Below are 18,072 nucleotides of genomic sequence, written 5' to 3' on the forward strand. Positions count from 1 at the left end.
CACATGACCACCACCATTATTTTGCAATTACCTGTTTACATTTTTGGTCTTCCTATATCAACTGCTACTCCAGGACAGGGTGTATACCTTATTCTTCTCTGTATCCTCAGTATCTTGTGTATAGGAGGTGATAATTTCTTTTTGAAAAGTTGAAGATATGACAATATCTTAGGTTTAAGGTGGAGTAGTTGAGTGATGTTCTAACAGACGGTTTTGTTTTCTCTGTGAAATAGGAGGTTAGATCTGGCTGCAGCTGGGGAACATAAAGAAAGATAAAAAACTTGAGGGAAGAAGTAGAGCCAGGATCTGAATGAATACACAATTTAAATTGAATTCAGTGTCTATGCTCTTCACCACTACCTTATGTTGCCTCTCCTTGAAGCAGCTTCAATGGCCTCAAAAGATCTAATTTCTGCAGAGTTTAAAACTGCTACAGTTGGGGATATTCTGATTTTTACTTAGCAAGTCGACTTTGGATTTAATTTGACTTCCCAAGTCTAGCCTACCAAGACGAAAATGAATTAAAAAACTGATGTGAGAATTCTGGTTGTGTTTATTTTCTTGACTCTGAACTTTTAATTTGATTAAGACGAAGTCTTCCTCAGGCTTATCAATTTGGGTGGATGGCTCCAATCTCATTCTAAACTTGAAAATCAGAGTAGGCCAGGGGCACATTCCGAAGGTCCTCTGCTCTGAAACCCTGCCCAGCAGCTTGTAGGCTTCTACCCAGAGCAATCCTCCCTGCTTGCAGCACTGTGCCCGTCCGTTTGTTTTTAGTCTCTGGGTAGCACATACTCTGTATGACAATGAGACAAATTTTCATATGGGTCCAATTGAATCAGTCTCTTTTCATGGTAGTGAAATCTTTTTCTTTCTTTTTTTTTAATATATATATTTTTTACATCTTTATTGGAGTATAATTGCTTTACAATGGTGTGTTAGTTTCTGCTTTACAACAAAGTGAATCAGTTATACATATACATATGTTCCCATATCTCTTCCCTCTTGCGTCTCCCTCATTTCTTTTTTTTGTTTTTGTTTTTGTTTTTTTTTAAACATCTTTATTGGGGTATAATTGCTTTACAATGGTGTGTTAGTTTCTGCTTTATAACAAAGTGAATCAGCTATACATATACATATGATCCCATATGTCTGCCCTCTTGCGTCTCCCTCCCTCCCACTCTCCCCATCCCACCCCTCCAGGCTGTCACAAGGCACCGAGCTAATATCCCTGTGCCTTGCAGCTGCTTCCTATGCCTACTTTCTGCAGGGTTTTTATCATAAATGGGTGTTGAATTTTGTCGAAAGCTTTCTCTGCATCTATTGAGATGATCATATGGTTTTTCTCCTTCAATTTGTTAATATGGTGTATCATGTTGATTGATTTGCGTATATTGAAGAATCTCTGCATTCCTGGAATAAATCCCACGTGACCATGGTGTATGATCCGTTTAATGTGCTGTTTGATTCTGTTTGCTAGTATTTTGTTGAGGATTTTTGCGTCTATGTTCATCAGTGATATTGCCCTGTAGTTTTCTTTCTTTGTGACATCCTTGTCTGGTTTTGGTATCAGGGTGATGGTGGCCTCATAGAATGAGTTTGGGAGTGTTCCTCCCTCTGCTATATTTTGGAAGAGTTTAAAGCAGCGCTCTTCATCCCCTCTCCTCGCACACCAGGAAACAAAGAGGTAAGAAAAAGTCTCTTGCCTCTTCGGCAGCTCCAGACTTTTCCCCGGACTCCCTCCCGGTTAGCCATGGCGCACTAACCCCCTGCAGGCTGTGTTTCATGCCACCAACCCCAGTCCTCTCCCGGCGCTCCGACCGAAGCCCGAGCCTCAGCTCCCAGCCCCGCCCGACCCGGCGGGTGGGCAGACAAGCGTCTCGGGCTGGTGAGTGCCGGTCGGCCCTGATCCTCTGTGCGGGAATCTCTCCGCTTTGCCCTCCGCACCCCTGTTGCTGTGCTCTCCTCTGCGGCGCCGAAGCTCCCCCCACCGCCATCCGCAGTCTCCGCCTGCGAAGGGGCTTCTAGTGTGTGGAAACGTTTCCTCCTTCACTGCTCTCTCCCACTAGTGCAGGTCTGGTCCCTATTCTTTTGTCTCTGTTTATTCTTTTTTCTTTTGCCCTACCCAGGTACGTGGGGGGTTTCTTGCCTTTTGTGAGGTCTGAGGTATTTTGCCAGCATTCAGGAGGTGTTCTGTAGGAGTTGTTCCACGTGTAGATGTATTTCTGGTGTATCTGTGAGGAGGAAGGTGATCTCCGCGTCTTACTCTTCCGCCATCTTTCCGGAAGCCCGGTAGTGAAATCTTATAAAATCGTTTTCTACATTGCCAGAGGGGAGTATGGAATTTTAACATGGTATATATGTGTGTGTGTGTGTGTGTGTGTGTGTGTGTGTGTGTGTGTGTGTGTGTGTGTATTTATAATGTAAGTGCAATTTATTTCTTAGCTGCTCCTAAAGAGGATTTGAGGGGACTAGTCTATCTTATTTGTCTCCATTTTTGTACGGGCATAAATTAGATCTTTTTTGCGGTACGCGTGCCTCTCACTGCTGTGGCCTCTCCCGTTGCGGAGCACAGGCTCCGGACGCGCAGGCTCAGCAGCCATGGCTCACGGGCCCAGCCGCTCCGCGGCATGTGGGATCTTCCCCGACCGGGTCACGAACCCGTGTCCCGTGCATCGGCAGACGGGCTCTCAACCACTGCGCCACCAGGGAAGCCCTAAGTTAGATCTTTTGAGGCCATCTAAGCTGCATCACAGAGAAGCAATGTAATACAGTGGTGAGGAGCATAGACACTGGATCCAGTTTAAACCGTGTGTTTATTCAGATCCTGGGTCTGCCATTAAAGGGTGGCCTGTGCTTGGGTACATTACTTAACTCCCCTGTGCTATAGTGTTTGGCTCCAACTGTAAACTGAGATAATGTTAGTATCTAACTCATAGATAATTATGAGGATTATAATTTAGATTATGGAAAGTACTTCAACTAGTAACTGGAGCATGGCTACATGCTGAAATTATTAAGTCCGTTAACTCTTACTATTTCTTTAAAATAAATTGCTACCAAATGGCCTACCAAAATATTACTAGATTATTCTATGACTCAGTGTACCCATTTAATAATATAGGTAACATATATAAGGTATATTGTCTGCTAGGTGCTGTGCTAAATGCTTTCTATATGTTATCACTGGAAAATGTAACAGAAGAAACGGAAGCTGAGAGAAGATTATTAAGTTGCCCAGCATCAAACAGTTGGTTAAATGAGATTTGAACCAGGGAGTTTGACTCCAAGTCTACAGACTTAACCACAAAAAGACATTGCTTTTTCTTCATACAGCTATTTTCATCATTGGGCAAAAATATTAGTCTGGATAGGACTAGGCTTAGTTAAAAGTTACAAACAAACCTAACGACATTCTTAGTAGAAACCACTAGGAAATAGTGACTGCTCTTCTCAGAACTGTTATTTTTTATCTTTCTGAAGAATGTTAGTATATTTTGTCAGTTTTATTTGATTTAGGATTCAGATGTTTGGAGAAATATTTCCCAGCCTTCACTTCAGAACACGCACTGCTCCTTGAACCTTTAAAAGACCCAGATGCAAACCTGATCTTTTTTTTCCCTATAAATGAAGAATTCCTACTGACTTAATGTGCATGAATTAATTTTTGAAAGTAGTATTTACAAGATGGTCATAAACACTTCCTCCAGGTGGAAAATTTCAACTCAAGAAGACACTAGATTTAGAAAACTTAAATAGCAATTAGTTTGCTCATACAAAGGGGGAGGAAAATCCTTGATGGTCTCATTTCTCCATGTCTCTAATGTACTTACTTTTACAAGAAATTCATCCTCTCATAAGCAATGTTACATGTCACAAATAATATCGTTTTGGATCTATTGCATATTATGAAGAAGTAGCTCTAGTAACTTTTTCTTCACACTCACTTCCGATAAAACAAAATATGTGAGTGTGTGTTTAACATGTTTAGCATTTGTAAATAATTTTCCAGGTTTCTAGCTAATACCGTATTCTAGAGAGTGGCAAAACATACATAACCATGTTAATTATTTGTAGTTTCTCATGTTAAGTTTGATTATAACTGGCTTTATAATCACCATCTTTACTCTTCTAAAAGTTTCCCGTCATGATATAAGAATTTTGGAATATAATATGGCTCACAAATTCAAAATCAGGTCTGTTCTGCTCCCTTCAGTACTGGGAATTTGGGCTGTTATATCTAAGACTACAGATGAGCTGGGAAACTAGGGGTGGGGAGTGTGGTGGTGGGGAAACACTGGAATGGAGGAAAGATGTGAACTTGGGATACAGACAGACCTGGGTTTGAGTTCTGGCCCTACCACTTATTACCTATCACTTTATGTAAGAAATCCTATCTTTAACCTCTTAGTCTGTCACTTCCCTCTGGATTAAACAGAGGCATCAATATTTACTTCTTACATTGTTGTGAGGAATAAATGCAAGAACGTATTCTAATGTGTTCGGCACCATTAATAGCACATAGTAGATTCCTAATAAATGTCAGTTCTGATCTCTTGGACAACACTACTTCCATGAATGTAACTATGGACAACTAACTCTGCGGGTCCAGTGTTCGAAGGGAAGAGAGAGGGAAGATATTCTTGCCATGTGCCTAAACACTCAAACCAGTTCAGAACATGGAGAAGAGAAGGGATTCGATTCTAATTTGAAGCAGTGTGATATAATGGTATGAGGGAAGGTTCTAAAATCAGGTAGAGTAAGTATGAATTTCATCTTTCTATTCAACTTGAAATCTGATTTTAAGACATTAATTTATAGGAACTTCAGCTCTCTCACCTGTGAAATGTGGATAATAACGCATACTCTTAGACTTAAGGTGAGAATTAAGTGAAATAAAGCTTCTTAACACAGTGCCTGGAAAATACATAAATCCTAATTTCTTACCCGAAGGAGCAGTAACATCCATTCCACCCAGACGGGGATGATTTCTACCCCATGGTTTATCTGCGTATACCTAGGACCCAGAGTGAAAGAGTAGGGTAGAGAAGCTTTGATGCCATCCTCTTTCTTGTTTACTGCACTCACTAAGTAGGCATTGCCTCTTTTCATTGACTGGCATTATGAATCTAATTTCAATCGGATCGTATTGGCGGGTTAGGGCAGATTAAGATCAGTGGTTTAATTTCTTTGGTTAAGATAGGCTATGGAACACTATGCTATTTCTCCAAAAAGAATAGCTACTAATTCATGGCTGTTTACTTTGCTCTAGGTTCTTCACCCAAAGATTAGCTAATCACCTTTGAAACCTTTCTAAGGAATTGGAGGCCTAAGGAGTTCAAGCCACGTGTTCCAGATTGTATAGTTTATAAACAGCAGAACCAGATCCCTCTGAGAGCTCCCTTTCCTGTCCCAGCTGACTCTCTACTTCCTCACCTGATCTTCGATTTCCCGCTCTGTCCACCCCAGCTGGACAAGGTCCCTCTTGACTATAAATGTTCATAGCCCTTTGTTTTCATCTTTCACATGGCTCATATACTTTTCTATTAGTTATTAAAGTTATTTGAGTTCATTTCCCTGAATCAATAATAAATTCCTGGAGAAGAGGGACAATATTACACACCACTGTATCAATCAGGAGTGTTTTTAGAGCTTTTAACAATATGGAAAGGTAATTATCGCACAAAACGAGAAGTCTAGATATATATGGCACTGGAGTGTAGCAGTTCAACAATTTCATAAAGGGCCCAACTCTATTTTCTCTCCACCATGTTTAGTGTAATAGACTTATATTTTCTCTCATGTCACGTCACAGTTGCAAGATGGCAGTCACAGATCCAGCCATCTGATTATTGTTCAAGGTAAGAAGAGGGGGGAAGGGCAGCACCACTGAGCTATCTACTCATGCCCATCTCTTATAAGACAAGAAAACCCTCCCAGGATCTCCATGATTAACTTCCTCCTATATCCCATTCCAGGACTGGGTCCCTTTGCAGGTCTTCAAGTGTACAAACACAACCATAACCCCACATTTCCCCAAATGCTGTGATTTATAACTGAAGAATTTAAAGACTCATTTAAAGCCTTAATGACAGTTACATGTGATAGCAAGTAGAGGGCCAGAAAGCTAAGGTCATACATGATACTGAGTATCTGTTGAGGATCCCTTCTAAGGAGTTGCACCTATTTCCATATACCAGTTTTATAGCACCTGAAGTTTAAACTCATGCCTCAGCAAAGTCACAAATTGCAAGATGGTGCAGATTTTGGGGGGATTTGCTTACAATTAGTCACACCCTCAAATGTTAAATCTCTGAATACCAAGGGTCTATTTTAACCTCTTTCGTGATGAACAAGGTGGATTGTGTGTGCTTCCTACTGAATTACTACCCCTTTACATTCTTGAGAGAAAGTCTTTGTTGATGGCTGACTTGTAGACCCACACTTATGTGCAGTTATAGTTCCCTCAGGTGCCAACAATAGGTAGAATAAAATTTAAAGATGTTTCAAGTGAATAGCGTTTCACCCTGAACGCTGGTACAAATTGTGAGTCAATTATTTATGAGTAGAGCCCAATTTGTTTAAACCTCATTGACCTATAATACAGTTATGACATGTGTCTTGACTTGATTCTTCCCTCTATTGATTTGGTCTGGAAAAGTAAAACAAGAGGTGAAATGGCCCCTCAGGGTAAGTTAAAATTGTAGGTTATGGCCATGTTAAATTGCTTTAGTATACTTTGTGTCCTTTAGAGTCAGAAAATGAAGCAATAAAGTAAGCTGATGTAAGTAATTCTTGTTTTTAAAAGGACCTTGAAGTGCTCTTAACAATATCATGGATTTGATAAGATCTGCTTCAGACTTCTTAATTTAAAATGAACATAAAGATGGTAAAGCTGAAGGAATGTTGAAATACTAGTGTTGTGTTAACAGCTTTGAAACTGAATTCATGGGAGGGGACCAATGGGAACTCTTCACTATTGTCTGCCATACTTGGGGGGAAAATGAAAGTAGCAGTCACTGCTAGGAATTTCCTGGGGGGCATATCCAGGTGTACAAAATATTTAGGAGGGTTTCAGATGTTTTTGCTCATTACTTAATGTGTTATCAAGTTCAGACAGTGTTTAAAACTCAGACAATTTTCAAGTTTTAAACGTTAATTTTTGTGACAGGCAAACCTATTAAATCTGAGTGTTCACAACTTTTTCCTCTCCCCTCCCCTTTTCCCTACTTGTCTGTGAATATTGTGGTAGAGAACTGGCAAAAGAGAGAAAAGGAGAGAGAGGATCAATAGTTGGAAAAAAGAATAGACTGCGTGGGGAGTAAAAGTGGAGAAAAAGGACAAGAGTCAACATGCGAACATGAGCTGGGTTTAGGGCAGAGTACTCTGACATTTAGAGAGAGGGAAGAGAGAGAGTTGAGATGTAGTTTATGCAGAAAGAAATAAAGCAAGCTAATTTCAAAATATGCTATTATGTATGATGAATAGTGTGCTTTGAGATAATTAGATATTTATTTAAATTTTTCTTTCAAGGTAAGAACAAGCTGATTTGGCTTTATGCTCTTTTCTATTATTACCCTTGAAGTTGTCATCTCTTGCTTTTTAAAGCACTTTTTTTCTTACATGCCAATAATAGCAGTTCTATTGATTGATTACCCTTGAAGGAAGTATACAACAAAGAGAAAGAGACTTGAGCTGGAGCTGGGTGAGATGGGATTAGAAGGTGAACAAGAAGACACGGAGCACACAAAAGCTGGACCAGAATTGAAAGCTTTTGAGATAAAGGAGCAGTTCTGGGGAGAAGTTGTCACTCCTAGGACTTCAGTTACTGCTTAAACACTGCTTCTTTGATTTCAGCTTATACTCCTGTATATTTAATTCCAGAACTCCATTTGTGCCACTAATAACCAGGAGGCTAGTTTGAGCCCTCTAGAGTTCTGGGTAACACGATATGCTAATTCAGACATTCTACACTCTGAAGATTATATGTCACCTATATAGCTTAAGAGCCTCTGTGTTAAGTATGTCTGAATTAAGGGTTGTGAAAAGCAGTGCATGAAGTGGCAACTATTGTTTTGGAACCAGGGATGAGGTGGCAAGTTTGAACCAAGAAGTCACAAAATTCTTGGTCAAGAACTTCAAACTCCATTGTCTTCATCCAAAATAACATACGGGGAGGAATCAGTACCACTTCAGAGTCAGTCTTTCCAGCTCCCAACTCTAAAGAATCATTCTATGGGAACCACTTCAGCTCTGCTGGTCAGTGTGTCTGTCTCCTTTCTGTGTCTGCCAACCATCTCTTCTGTTCAAACACACGGAAAGCATTTCTTGCGTACTAATGGTGTGAATGTTCTGTAATAGATGCAATGGTGTCTACTTTCAGAGTTCATCCTCTAATCAGGGATAAGCATAAAACCACTGAGTGGTTTATAATAATTTTTTTGTGTGTGTGCCTGCATTGGGTCTTTGTTGCTGTGCATGGGCTTTCTCTAGTTGCGGTGAGAGGGGGCTACTCTTCATTGCGGTGCATGGGCTTCTCATTGCAGTGGCTTCTCTTGTTGCGGAGCATGGGCTCTAGGCACACAGACTTCAGTAGTTGTGGCGCATGGGCCCAGTAGTTGTGGTGCATGGGCTCAGTAGTTGTGGTGCATGGTCTCAGTAGTTGTGGCACATGGGCTCAGTAGTTCCGCCTCATGTGGGATCTTCCTCAGCCAGATATGATCTTGTTGCGGAGCATGGGCTCTAGGCACACAGACTTCAGTAGTTGTGGCGCATGGGCCCAGTAGTTGTGGTGCATGGGCTCAGTAGTTGTGGTGCATGGGCTCAGTAGTTGTGGCGCATGGACTCAGTAGTTGTGGCTGTCAGGCTCTAGAGTTCAGTCTCAGTAGTTGTGGTGCACAGGCTTAGTTGCTCTGTGGCATGTGGGATCTTCCTGGACTAGGGATCAAACCCGTGTCCTCTGTATTGGCAGGCAGATTCTTAACCACTGCACCACCAGGGAAGTCCCTATAACAATAATTTTTAAATTACTGAAGCTCTTTAGAATTTTACATATATTACCTAAGTTGTTTTAATAATAATCCTGCAATGTTGATGATGTATATACATTTGTTGCTATGATTTCTACTTATAAAAACAGAAAATTTAGATCCAATGAGGTTAAGAAACTTGTCTACATTGTTTGGCTAAAGCTTATGACCTACATTTTCTAATTTCAAATCCCAGGTCCTTTAAAATTTAATTGTATTAAATTGAAATGAGTGAAAATTAATGTAGTTTTAAAAGATGCAATAATAATTTTGGATATAATTGTAAAGGAATAATTTGAGTAGGGTGTGTATTTTTTTTTTTTTTTTTTTTTTTTTTTTACGGACGCGCAGGCTCAGCGGCCATGGCTCATGGGCCCAGCCGCTCCGCGGCATGTGGGATCCTCCCAGACCGGGGCACGAACCCGTGTCTGCTGCATTGGCAGGCAGGCTCTCAACCACTGCGCCACCAGGGAAGCCCCAGGTTGTGTATTCTTGAAAATATCAAATTTATTATACATTCTAAAGAGAGACATGGATTTAGAAAAAGATATTTATGGAAAATAGAAAAAATTGTTATAAATCGATGGCATATTCAATATACATTTGTGTGTATATTTAAAATTTAATTTAAAATGCGTATGAGAGTAATAGCTCTCATTTAATGAGCACATACTATATACCAGACATCTGATATGTATTATCTCATTTAATATTCACAATATCCTTCTGAGATAGTATCTATTATTAAACTCGGTTTTACCTTTGAGGAAATGGGTGTCAATGAGGTTTAGGACTAACTCTGGATCCTATATAGCAGAACTAGGACTCAAGCTACCTGGTTTGTGCAGAGCCATGGGGTCCAGTGTGAGACTGCATAATGGATAGATAGGTACTGAAGATAGTAAGGGGCTCTGTTCAGCCTGAAAGCCCACCTTGTGGCAAGAAGGGTTTCAAGGGGTGGGGTTAGTATCATTGGTAAGTGTCCCTCAATCTTCTATTAGCTGTGGTTCAAACTTTTCATCCCTGCCACTCTAAACCAGACAAAACTTCTTAGGCTTAGTAAATGTGAAACAAATGTAATGACATAATTTCTTTTCACAGAAGATCTTTAGAAGAACATCTCAAATGCAACTGTAATTTATCCCCCTTCACTATAATTTTCTTCATGTGGGAAATCCCCTTGAACATTTCATCCAAGCTCACACTTGCTTCCATGGATTAAACTCCCACATGCACTCTCCTTCTAAGCAAATTTCCCTTTTTGGCCCCAGATTTCTCCTGGCCCTCAGTATAATGCTCACTAGATTTCCTTTGGTCATTATCAAACTTGGTATGCCTCAAACTGAACTCACTAGCTACCTTTGCCACTTTGAATGCCCCTTTGAACAATCCCACCAAAGGTGACTTTGTTCCTACTGTGTTCTCTTCTCAACCCCACACCCCCATCCAGGCAGCTTCTATATAGAACAGGTTAGAAGATGATTGGCCTTTTATTGTTGACTTCTTAGTCCCCAAATTCCCCTGACATGGAATCCTATTGCACATGGCTAAAAAGTATTGTTCATTCATTCCTTAGTATTGTTCATGCCTTAGATCATGTGTTTCTGTTAATAATGACCTCCAATGACTTCCTTTTTAGATAGTAACTTTTTTCCTTTAAAACTTCCCTATTATCTAGACTCACCTACAAAATCTATTACCTCTCTTATGTAACTCAGGGCATGTTGTACCTTTTAGCTGGCCAACCAAGAGAGCATTCATTTGGTTCTAATACTATTTTCTCTCTTGTTTATTCTCCATAAATTTTTAACTAAGGCTTTCCTGAAGGTTTCAAAAAAATTCCTTCTTCCTGTTGTCGTATCATATCTTTGCTTTTAAAAACAAAACAAAAAAATGAAACCAAAGACAAAACCCCCAAATAAACCAATTCACACCACCACCACCAACAACAAAAAACCTCCACAAACTCCAAGTTCCTGGTTTGTCCAGACTTATTAGTATCCCATTTTCCAATGTGTCAAAAAAAACAAAAACAAAACAACCAACCCAAACTTCCTAATTTCCCTTTTGTGATTTTTATTAATAAGTATCCATTTTAAAGGATAACTATCACCTCTATCGGATTGTAAATCTCCTTGAGGGCAGGAGACTGTTTCTAACCACTAATAGGTACCCACACATTTATTAGAGAGCAGTGCAGCCTCTAGGGGGTCAATAAATACTTGTTGACTCACTGACTCTATAAATATAAATGGCAGAATAATCAGACATTCTGCTAGCACCTAATTTGCTCCCCGTAGGTAAGTTTGTCTCTTTGGTAGCATTGATTCTTTTAGGCCACCAGGGTTCCATTTAGTGAATTATAACTTCCATGTGCTAACTGGTACCTTGGTGGCCTGAATGAGTTTAAGAGTCTCCCCAAATGAAGGACATCCCCCCCGAGAGTGACTCTGAATCTTGTTGAATACCTTACCAACCTTTATTTTCTTCCACAGCATTTTCCCTTTGAGACAAAAGATTCCTTTGCCTTTAAGCCTTTTATCCTTTTTACAAGGCAGAAACTCTCAAGTCATAAGCAAATTAAAATGCAGTTCATTTACCATATTCTTGCTATTTTACATTTTTAAAGGAAAGTATTGCTGAATTACATTGAATGCCAGGCAGGAAATTCACAATTTTCCTTGCAGCATTTTTCGTAAGTGAGCAGCTTTCCAACAGATCCAGCTGTCAACAGTGCCCTCCTACTGTTTGACTCACATTCAGAATTCATTTCTATGCGTACCACAATACAAAAATTTTGCAAAGCATTAAAGGAGTGTGTAGACTACTCCATAGGCGTTGATTCCTCGGGCCCAGCGTCTCAAAGCGTTTCTGTTTTGCCTAGTATTCTCCTTTATGCAATTTTAGAAAACTTAAAACAAGTAAGCCTTTACTTCATAAGGCAATGCTGTAAATGAAAGTGAAAAATCGAACCAGTACTCCTAAAACTCCTTCCCTCCGCTCTTTTGACTTGGCTTTAAACACCTCCTAGGTGTTTGACATGTATGTAGATGAATTGTCTGACGAGGTTATTATAGGTTTGTTTTGTTTTGTTTTTTAGAAAATACTACTAAAAGGCAAGGTGGTGTGTTAACTTAGTACAAAGAAAATTGTATTTCTAATCCTAATCCCCTATATGACAATGTGCTTTTGGTCACAAGGACATGATAAGAAAATTCTCAGGGACGTCCCTGCTGGCTCAGTGGTTGAGGGTCCGCCTGCTGATGCAGGGGACACGGGTTCGTGCCCCGGTCCGGGAAGATCCCACATGCTGCGGAGCGGCTGGGCCTGTGAGCCATGGCCGCTGAGCCTGTGCGTCCGGAGCCTGTGCTCCGCAGCGGGAGAGGCCACAACAGTGAGAGGCCCGCGTACCGCAAAAAAAAAAAAAAATGCTGATGGCCCAGTGTAACCTATCGCTTCTGCCAGGAAAAGCACCACAGTGAAGGAGTGTCACTGGTATAATTTTCATTTTCACAAAAATTACACACTTCTTAAATGTACAATGTGGTGGCCATTTTGTCTGAATCAAAGTGTTCTTTCTGAATTTTTATGTTGCTTCTTGTGCTAATTTTCAAGTCCAGATATTCTCTCTTATGCATGCTAAATTTAAGTGTAAAAAAACCCCCCAAATCCAAAATAATAAATGAAGGATGGGAAAACATAGGATGATTATTTCAAGACTGCATCATAGATCATATAAAGACAGAGTCTCAGCAATTTATTTGGACTGTCTGGGTGCTTGCTTAGGGAGCTAGAGATCTAGGCTTTCATTCTATCAGCAGCTCTTGCTGTCCATTAATTAGAATATATATTACTATTAATTCAAGGCTGTGCACTGCCTTCTTTATGTACACTACAAGTACAGATCAGGAAATTAGGCCATGTATGATTTGGCTATAATATGCAAATCAAATGGTTAAATATCTTTCAACAGCAGATTTTCCCCCATGGATAGAGTTATCTCACAGAAATTAAGGTCCCTTGTCCACTTCTGAAATAGCCTAGACAGTTTGAAAATAGAAGTGCTGAACCCATTAGCTTCACCCTCAGACCTGCATTTCCTTATGGAATTCTGTACCTCAACTAATGGCATTTCAGTACACCCTCTTGCCTCAGCTAGAACTCCTGAAGTCATCTTTGACTTATGTCTCTTATTTTCCATGTCCAATTGATCATCAGACCTGTCAGTTCTCCCTCAGAAATGTCCTCTGGCTAAAGTCCCTTTTTATCACCCTCACGGCCACTGGCTTAGACCCTCATCATTTTTGTTTGGAGTATGAATATAGCCTCCTACCTGATCTCCCTGGCATCTGTCTTCCTCCCCTCAAGTCCATTCTTCACATAGACACCAGGATGATCTTTCTGAAAACAATTCTCCTCAAGTTACTTCTCTCCTTAAAGTCCTCAGCTGGAGTCCAGTTGTTCACAGGATGAGCCCTAAACTCCTAAGCTGGGTCTGTAAGGCTTTTGCCATCAACTTCTCCAGTTACAGTTCTTGCTATTTTCTATGTGAACTCTTCTCTCTTGCTCCATTCCTAAACATTCACATCAAACTTTTGTATTAGTTAATTATATTAATGTATGCCTTTGTGCATGTTTTCCTACTGTCTTCTTTTCTCCTTCACCACTTGGCAAACCTAACCATTTAAGACCATGCTAATATCATGTCCTCTTGAAGTCTTCCCTAACATGGGTAAAATTATTTTTACCCTGCTCTAGACTTTTTCATGATGCCATTAATACTTCTATATAGCATCTATTGCACTGTATCTTAATTATCTGTTAATAAGTCTGGTTGTAAACTCTCCCTATACCTGATTCATATTTGAATTTTTCAATTACAAGAACATTCAATAAATGCTGTAAGAATGAATGAATGATCCCTATTGATCTTTCCCCCATGCTACAGTGCTCTGTAACCAAACGAAATGATATTTTTACTGTAAGTGCTTCTCTACAATGTGATATATGCTTTCCTGAAAAATCTGATCTTCTGCAGAAACAAAACAAACACAAACAATTAAAAGGTCTCATTGCAAAATCTCATGCAATTTGTAATCAGAGCACTAATAAAAATAATATTGGATATCTGAGCTATGTTGGATTTCCCTGAAGGTCTTCCTCAGTGTGGCTGGACATGGCCAGAGTAGATATCAATAACAAACAGTAACAACAGAGTGGAGATGCTATAACACTTGGATTTGTTAGGGAGGAGTTGCTGAGATAATGTAGATGGAAGTGGAGTCTGAGCCAATGGGGTAGTTGTTAAGGTGGGCACTGCGGCAGTGCAACCTGCCTCAAGCCTCGTCTCCTTAGGCTGGCAAAGTATCACTTTGGGGAGGGAACCAAGAGTGCAAACACGCATTTTTAATTTTTTATATGTAGATGCTGCAGCCTTGAAAGGGTTGCTGCAACCAATGCAACAGCCATGCCGGGGAGCTTTTCCTTTCCTGCTAAAAGTTATCATTCTCTTCTTGCTGTATTATTGGTTCCTCTTGTCTACCAAAACTTGCATATTGAAACAAGGTTACTTCCATATTTCACAGATGTTCCTCTACTTATCAATTACCTTCCCCTATTTATCAATTACATATGAGCTTAATCACATTACAGACAGGGGCTGGCAGACAGTATTCACATAGTTGCATTGCTTAATTATCCAATGCCTATGTCTTATCTTTCCAGTGAAATGCTGCAGCTAATTCTTTGAAGATAGGGACTGTATGTAATACTGAAGGAATGTGATATTTTTTTTCAGATTTTGACATAGATTTCTTTTGAGTAGCAGATGCTGCTTTGCCAGTCATTCATTTGCTCTCAGATCCATTCTCTGCCCTGCCCCTCTCTGGTTTGTGTTGCAGGGATGCACATTCTCAGCTTCTCTTCCTAAGTGACTTCTGGGTAGTTTTGGCCAACGGTAGGCACAGGTGAAAGGCTGGCAGGCAGTAGGAGAGAAGCCAGATATTTCCCCTCTTAGTTCTTTGATCTGGGCTCTCTCTGAAAGTGGCTATCCTCCTTCTGTGACTCTAGCTCCTAGGGGATTGCCCCACTCTCCATGGCTTCCGTTACCACCTCTGCTGAGATTCCAGCTCCCACTAGACAGCTCTGGCTTCTGAGCTCTAGGAACAATGCCTCCTCCCCCTGTCCCTTAGAGAGGGTAGAGGCTTCCTGCTGCTACTAATTTCTGGGTTGTTTCCCTGTTCCTTGACCTGCTTCTCAGCTCTTCCATCACCATGTTACCATTTTCTTGCGTTCAGTTGCGTCTGCATGAAAGATCTAAAGTGTGTTTCCCAGACTGGACTCTGATATGCTGTTACAAACAATATAGAGTAAAATCAGATCAACCACAGGCTCCCATTGCCCAACTTGCAGAATAGAATAAAAATCACCTTGTCTGTATTCATCCTTTAAGAAGACAATGGTAGTCAAAAGCCCTATGATCATTGGGAATGTTAAATGAGGTCTTATGAATAATTCCTGCAGTATTAAGAAAGCACACACACTCTTTCACAGCACCTTGATTACACAGTTGTACTCACACTCCTATCACCTACAGAAGAGGCTGTAGCACTATGCCTCTGATGATACTTGAGGACACAGCCCTGGGGACTGTGCCCAACCTTATGACATTTAAAGGCTCATTTCCCCAGTTTTCTTTCCAGTAGACAATTAACAGAGGGAGGTATCAGAATGTCCTGAAAATTCCAAAGCTTCTGTGGCCTTTGTTTCCGACCAATTCATAAGAAACAACAACTTCAATTAAAGCTGAAAACAAGTTCCAAATCTTTTGATGATTGTCTCCCCCCTCAAAAAAGTACCACCCCAATTAAACAAGGAACTGGCTCAGTAGGTATGTACTACAAAACCTGGTGCTAGTATCTCCTGCAAAAGATGATTTTTGACGTTTCCAAGAGAATAGGAAGATGGGATGTTCATGCCCCTACGTGATGTGACGAATCCAACTTTTATAGACAAAACAGGTACTGAAGCTGTAATCACACAGGCTGACTAAGGGAAGAATAATGTAGCTCTTTTGAGTCAGGATTAAGTTGTATTGGTTGATGGGTTTGGAAAAACAATATTATACTTGGCTTCTAGATAAATACTGCAGAGACCTCTTGTAAATCCTCCAGTAATTTTTTGTAATCCTTCACAAGTAGTAAAATCATTGCTGTGAGGCAGACAGGAGAGGAATCCACAAATAAGACATCTGTTATTGTTATATCAATGATGATATATGTCCAACTGTGAAATAACAACATTTAACAAGAAATGGAACCTTATCCAAAATGAGATCTCACTCACTCCCATGACTTCATTTGCTACATTAATAAGAGTAAACTGAAGTTTATAATTGGGTGATCTTATCTATTAGCATTAGTAATTTATCACAGGTATAGGGCTTTATATTTTAGATTAATAGAATTCAAAATGTTAGGAAAGCCCTATGCTAACATATAGCATGCATGGACGGATGAAGATGGTGATACACTGAATAAATAGAAAAATATTAGGGCTAGTTGCCTTTTGTTCTATATTTTTAAAGAAAATTTGCAACTCCTCAAAATTTTCAGTTTGCTTGTTACAAGTTTAAGATATTCTTATAATAATATATTAAAACAACATTGAAAGAATGTTGAGGCTTATAACGCTTTCAAATGACACTTAATATTATGAGTCAATATTTAAAATGACTGTTTTGAGAAAAAATGTATTATTTGAATCTAAGACACTTTTTCCAACATACAGGTGAAAAACAAATTAAATTCTTAATCTCCAAAGGCTATGTCACCATATGTTTGGAGAATTTTTAAGAACCCCAGAGTAGAACTTTGGCAAGGGAATAGGTAATTATTTGCTGGCACCAGATTTGTGTGCAAATCAAGGAGAGCTTAAACAGGCTCTTTAAAAATGCCTTCAAATGATATCCAGGAATCTCTTGGTTTTTACTTATCTTTCCATTGTCTTCATTTGACTCCTGTACTTTAGGTTCTATTAAAACAAACCTTTGCTCAGCTCTCAATCTGAAAGGTAGCAGCTCTGTATGTTCCGCCGCTGCCCCTTGGTCTCGTGCTCTGCAACGTGTGTGGAACCAAAGGCCTTGCTCTGTTCTCCTGTGGATTTCAAGTTCAAACTCTGTTTAATCCTTTTCCAGCCTTTGCTAACACTGGTGACTACTGAAGCCAAAGTTGGAATGTTGTGTGGATCTGCTTAGAAAGGAGGTGTTGGAGCCAAGTAGGAAACATCTAGGCCTCTCGACATTTGCCACCACTGACTACAGCAGACTTTTGGAAACTCCCTCTTTCTTGGGCTTCCATGATATCCTTCTCTCCTGGCTCTTCTACTTCTTTGGCCTGACCTCTCCTTCTCAGGTTCCTATAGTAAATCTCATTCCTCTTCCCTGTCTCTGTATGTAGGGGCTTCTAGGGCTCTGTCCCTGGTCATCTTCCAATCTTCCACACCTTGATCATTTCATCGACCATACTTTTTTTTTTTGCGGTACGTGGGCCTCTCACTGCTGTGGCCTCTCCCGTTGCGGAGCACAGGCTCCGGACGCGCAGGCTCAGCGGCCATGGCTCATGGGCCCAGCCGCTCCGCGGCATGTGGGATCCTCCCGGACCGGGGCATGAACCCGCATCCCCTGCATCGGCCGGCGGACTCTCAACCACTGCGCCACCAGGGAAGTCCATCGACCATACTTTTTTTCTGAGCTGTATTGAGGTATAATTTACACATAGGAAGTGTATGTGTGTGTGTGTGTGTGGTGAGAAGTCTTAAGATCCCCCCTCATCTTCTTTTTTTTTTTTTTTTTTACTGATGAACCTAGTGGTAGGGCAGGAATAAAGATGCAGACGTTGAGAACGGACTTGAGAACACAGGGGGGAAGGGGAGGCTGGGACGTAGTAAGACAGTAGCGCTGACATACGTACACTACCAAATGTAAAATGGATAGCTGGTGGGAAGCTGCTGCATAGCACAGGGAGATCAGCTTGGTGCTTTGTGA

This window comes from Neophocaena asiaeorientalis, unplaced genomic scaffold (assembly GCF_003031525.2).
Source record: "Neophocaena asiaeorientalis asiaeorientalis breed wild unplaced genomic scaffold, Neophocaena_asiaeorientalis_V1.1 scaffold119, whole genome shotgun sequence".
Taxonomy (NCBI): Eukaryota; Metazoa; Chordata; class Mammalia; order Artiodactyla; family Phocoenidae; genus Neophocaena; species Neophocaena asiaeorientalis.